Below are 6662 nucleotides of genomic sequence, written 5' to 3' on the forward strand. Positions count from 1 at the left end.
TTAAAGTAAAGTGTGTTAACGTAAAACAAGGTTTTGAAACATTATTGTCAAAGAACACATCTTATATAGAACTGGACCAAATATATGGGGCTGTGGTTGGTCTGATCGGTAAGAAAGCTCTTAACTGGAGGGTTCTCGGTTCGATGCCAGCCGATCGAAAATCCTCCGTGTTCACTGGTGATGACTGGGGCACGTTAAATATGTCGTGTCCAAGTGAATAAATACCTCTGGGGGTGCTGAACCAGAAGTTGTGCGGCTTCTGGTTCGGATCAAAGTTATCGAAACGTTGATAGATGGTGTTTACATCTATCGTGCTCAAGGAGTTAAATCGGACTACCGCCTTAGGGGTGCTCTACGCGACGGAAATTTGATCTGTAACTTAATCGCACTTTTTAAAGACGTAAAAAATTCCATTTTAGAAGCAACTGAACTCACTTCAGTTACGTACTTATTTTGATTTTCATCATTTCCCCAAAATGGGAACTTTGCAATAAATGGTTTGCATTTTCCCCCATAAATAAATATCTACAGTAAAACCTGTGAAGTTGACCACCCTTGTAGGTTGACTACCTGTCTGAGTTGACCGCTTTTTTCAAGCACGGAATTCGCCCTTATAATATAAATCAATCTTTGTAAGTTGACCACCTGTTTTAGTTGACCACTAAAGAAGTGCACCGATAGTGGTCAACTTACACAGGTTTCACTGTATTACCTTATTGTATACAGCACAAAAATGTTTTCTGTCAATATCTTGAGTAAAAAATAATAATTTTATTATTTCTAAACATTATATTTATAAGTTATGGTATGCTTATTGATACTGATTTTCAATAATATGTATGAAGTCATAAATCAACATTAGGCTTTTAAAATGACATTGGCTTCTCAAATAAGATGTCATCAACGGTTATCATTTTAGGCTTGATAGTTTTTAGGGGGGGGGGGAGAGATTAAATATTTATCTCTTCAATACTATAGTAGGAAAGACCGCGTATTATCATTACAGATAAGATAAACGTACAATGTATCTAAATAGGTACCCGTGTTTTGCACTTAGATATAATGTAAATTTAAATGATTCATTTAACGTAGATTGCTGAAGAGTGTGGAACGAAAAAATAAAAATTTGATGAAAACTAAGTCATAGTGCGAAAAAGTTCCTTCGTATCGATATTTTGTTATCCGAAAAAAGAGCATAATGATTTCATCCAATTTCAAAAACGAATGATGTAATAGCGGGTAAAAGTGCGCTTTTAGTGTAGATTTTATACCATATTATATTTAATTGCTTCATTCGGGCCATTAAAACTAACAAAACTAACTAACTTTTCATCCAGAAGCTCACACTTCTTTGCATTGAAAAAGGTGTTCCTTGTAACACCGAAACACCTGTCTGCAATAATTTGCAATTTTTGTGCTTCAAAACGTTGGATTACTTATTATTTTAATTTTCAGCACAAAGGTATTTATTCGTTATTTAGTTGGCTTAAACGGGCCGTGCGTTTGCATTCTACTTTCTTTTTTCTTTCTTCTTGCTTTGAATTTTGGTTGTATCTTTTGTATCTGATAGTTTTGAATTTTGCTTCATTTTTCTTATTTTGCCTTGTTACTGTTTTAATTTGATTTGTATTTTTGATAATAATTTGTTCTTATGTGCTTTGGTTTTTGGTTCTTGTAATGTCTTAAATTAATAGGTTTTGCAATCTTCGTATTTAGAAGTTTCGTTTTTTGAACCACTTAAAATTTCTTCAAGAATATAGGCGCTGGAAAGTTATTCCGAATTTTATTTCTTTGAAATGTAACTTACCACGTTCTGTAAAAATTGATAAAGTTATTTTTCGGTCGAAATTGGCTCTACTTAGAGCTTCGATCCAAGAAACTAGGAAACGTCTCTCGTTTATTGAACGTGAGCTCTATGATTTGCATCTATTTCAAATTCTATTTCTGATTTTGATTATGTTAATAGAACTTCTTGGTCTAGAACCCTTCGTTCTTCGGAGAATCATCAGGTTGTTTTGAAAAAGAAATTATCTAAACTTTTTAAAAATTCAAAAGTTGTTCCTTCGGAAAATTTACCAGTGGTAAATAAAAATGTTGCCGTTAATATTTCAAGTGTTCCTTTAAACAGTTCTCAACTTAAGAGCCATTATTTTGAAATTCAGACAAAAAACGGAAATTTTGGCAGTGACCATTTTTGATTTTCCTAATTTTTTTTATATGTTAAAGTAGGTCATAAGAAGTGAACATTCTGAAGTTTTTAGCCTTCCAAAAATTTTCTTTCGCTCGTTAAAAATTCCCAAAGTTTGGTTTTGCAGTGGTTTTGTAGAAAAATTCTATAAGTCGCATTTCAGTGCGCTATAGCTCTTTACAGAAACACCACCTCACGGTTATGTTTATATTTATTGGTTTGTACTGTATCTAGTGATGATGACTTCATAGTTATTTTGGTTAGGGATTGTTGCTTTCTTCAGATAAGGGGTCGCAAAGTATGGATTTTATCCGTTTTCGCACAAGTTTAACCTGCGTTATTTTCCCCCAAAAAGCCACCCCCCGAAAAAAATGTGATATATATACTGAAAGTTTATACTATGAAGAGAGTAAATAGCACAAAATTTGTTTGAGGTTTAATTTTTTTAGGAGAAAAATGCCCTTGTATTTTTCAAATTTTCAAAAATTGTGCTTTTTTGATCGCAATTAACTCAAAACAGCATCACTAGGAAAAAAAACCTTTTAAATATTATGGTACCTGGTTATGTGTAAAACAACATGAAAAAGAAAACAGCATGGGATCTCTTCTTGTTTTTTAGAAAATAATTTTTTTTGTTGCTCATTTTATGCGTTTTCTCGTGCGTAAAACGTGTGTCCAGTATGCAGATTAGATCTGCTAAAACTTAAAGGATGTATGTATAAAGAAAGAGAAAAATACTAGCACTACTTTATTTTTCTGATTTTTACAAATTGATGGTATTTTAATTGCAGGTAAATCAGAAAACGATAAATAAATCGATATCATATGTATATATATATATATATATATATATATATATATATACAGTGTCTCCCAAAAGTGTTCGTACACTTTGAAATTTTTTAGTAAAACCAAATAACTCGAAACTGAATTCGAATATGAAGTCCAATATTTTTTCACATCATTCCTATGTCATTCTAAATACAACCCATTGATTTTTTCAAAATATTGACGGAACTTCTTTTGAAATGGGTCAGAAAAAGAAGAGACAGAGAAATAACACGCCACAAAAGTCATCGTACACTCAAATATTTCCGAATAAATTCCTGATTAAAATTATCATATGCCGTTTTATTAATATTTTTGCATTGTGTTGACCCTTATAAGTCATTTGGCTTTATTTTTTTGTTTATTTATTCCTTAATATTGTGCTTATTACTGTAAAATGGCTGGTAGTCGTAAAAAACCGCAAACACCATTCAAAATTTGAATTTTTTTCCCACAGTAGTGATAAATTGGTTTGAAATGTCTCTAAATCAGTTAATTTATTTGTTTGTCTAGTAAAGTGCTTGATAAAATGCTTTAAAGAAAGGAATTGGACCGAAAACAAGGTAAGAAAAGGTCAACCGGCAAAGTTGACAAAACGTGATCGGAGATTTAAAGTTACAAAAATTATGAAAAATACACATTTGAGTGCTGTAAAAGTTTCTGCAGAGTTAAATGAAACATTTGACATTTAATTTTCACCTAAAATTGTTCGCCAAGTTCTCTGATTAGCTGGATTAAATGGGAACTCTTCCCGCAGAAATTTTCTTGGTCATGCGAAAAACAGAAAGCTTACGATTTTCGTCGCAAATCAATGCTAAATAAGCTAAAAACGTTTTAGAATCACCTCTTACTTACAGATAAAAATGAGTTCAACATTTTTGGGTATTTTTTGGTACAATTGTATGTAGAAGAAAAAATTAGGGACTTAATCTTAAGAACTTCTTTGGATCATTTAATCAGGACGGTGGAGGTGTTCTAGTGTGAGGGTGCATATTAGCATCAGGGCTTGGTAGTTTGTAATTTTTTGATGAAATAATGAATTATGCTGTTCCTTTGAATATTTTAAAAACCAATTTTGAACTCTGAGCCAAAAATTTGGTTATTGGAAACAACTTTGTTTTTTATCAAGATAACGATAAGAAGCACACGGTTTTCAACGTTTGCGTTTGGTGCCTCGAAAATTGTCCTAAAATTTAGAAAATACCCCCTCAATCTCAAGATTTTAACTTAATGTAACGTATTTAGAGATATCTGGAAGCTAGATTACGAAAATTGGGCGTTAAAACGAAAATAGAGCTAGAAACAGTAAGACTCGAAGTGTGGTTGAACACTTACTCAGAAATTACGCAAAAAAAAGAAAGAAAAAGAATGAAATCTATTCCCAGACGTTTAAAAGGTGTTATGAATACTGTATGATATTCCACTAATTAATAACTTAATCAAAAGTTAGATTATTCAATAATATATATAAATTTTATAAAGTGTACGAAGACTTTTGTGACATGAAATTTCCGGCACTTTTTGGTTTTCGATTTTTAAAAAATTAAGTTTTAATATTTTTTAAAAACGTTTCATGTAGTTTTGTTAAAAATAGATCATAGATCTTATAATTAAATACCTATTCCGAAATATTAATTCTAACCAATGGAATGGGGCCTATTTCGTTCAAAGTCGTAGGTGTACGAAGACTTTTGGGAGCCACTGTATATATATATATATGTATATATATATATATATATATATATATATATATATATATATATATATATATATATATATATATATATATATATATATATATATATATATATATATATATATATATATATATATATATATATATATATATATGTGTGTGGTGCCGACTCTGGTACACCCTGGTACACTTGCATAGCCCTTCATACATTTTAGCTTTCTTGTATGTAAAACTCGCCAAGAGATGACGACGTAGAGTCCGGCGACAGAACGAACAGCGCCAAGGGCGGTAAAACTTTTTGATTAGTGAATAACTTTGAGGAGACGAAAGACGTAAGACGTGGTATAAAGACGAGCAGCAAGACGGCTGCACTTCTGCATTGTAATCATTTTTGTAAATATTAGTTATGTGTAGTTTAGTTATCATTAAATGTTTAGTAGCTAAAATTATGTCATCAATGAGTGCTTCTATAAGTGAATACAAGCATTTTCATAGTTATTACCAGTAGCTCGGCTACCACATATATATTGATTTATCGGTTTTTCGTATCAATCCCAAAATAATTCTTTCTTATTCATTTATTTATGTCCATAGCAATGGAAGAAATTTCATGAACCATATCTGCTTCACTTTCCTCTAAATGTCTATTTTTTCTGTTATCTTCAAATACCTCTATAAGGCTGTCGGTTCTTGATAAATCAGTATTATTTGATTTTTGTTTGCTTTGTATATCGGCTAAAAGCAGCTTGAATTTGACTTTTTGTCAGATATTGTTCGGTTGGAATATTTTTATGTCTTCAATCATCTCTGTTCTCATTGCATGTTCTACTTGGTGGGGCGTCTGATTTCTTCCGGTTTTCTCACCATAAAGGAACTTTTCTTAAAGAAACTCTCTTTGTTTCATTGAAAATCGTGTACTTTTACGAGCAGGGAGAGCCCACCCATCACATGAGATTGACATAATGTTCTTTGTTTTCTCCTTGTTGACTGGTAGATGCTTGACCAAGACCATAAGAAACAGAACTCTGAACAGGTATTTGAAGATGACATAGAAAATAGACATTTAGAGGAAAGTGAAGCAGATATTATTCATGAAATTTCTTCCACTGCTATGGACATAAATAAAAAAGAATTATTTTGGGATTGATACGATAAATCAATATATATATATATATATATATATATATATATATATATATATATATATATATATATATATATATATATTTATATATATATATATATATATATATATATATATATATATATATATATATATATATATATATATATATATATATATATATATATATATAAATAAATATATAAATATATATATATATATATATATATATATATATATATATATATATATATATATATATATAAATAAATATATATAAATATATATATATATATATATATATATATATATATATATATATATATATATATATATATATATATATATATATATATATATATATATATATATATATATATATATATATTAGGACTCGACCGATGCATCGGCGCCGATGGTTCAATAATTTAGCCATCGGCATCGGCATCGGCGGCCGATGCTAACTTGCAGGAAACATCGGCCCATCGGCCTCAAAAAACATGGAAAAGCCGATGGAATTGGCCGATGTTTTTGAAAAAAAAAAGGACAATTGTTGTTTTACTTTTTAATACAAAGTAAAGGAAGTTACTGTTTTCATATAAAATTGTTTACTTAAATTTCAGTATGAATTTCTATTTTAGTCACCCCTGAAAGAGTTTTTAATACTGCATTCAGGTACCAAACAAGTTAATTGTTGCGTTGTTTCTTGCGACTGGATGTACGTAAGTTTCTCTCATAAGTCATACTCAAAAATGGTAAGCTGTAGATGGCTAAATTTTCGCATGTGGGGTATGCGTACGTTCCAGTTGTGCACTTCCCTTTTGTAT

This window comes from Uloborus diversus, chromosome 3, assembly GCF_026930045.1.
Source record: "Uloborus diversus isolate 005 chromosome 3, Udiv.v.3.1, whole genome shotgun sequence".
Lineage (NCBI taxonomy): Eukaryota > Metazoa > Arthropoda > Arachnida > Araneae > Uloboridae > Uloborus > Uloborus diversus.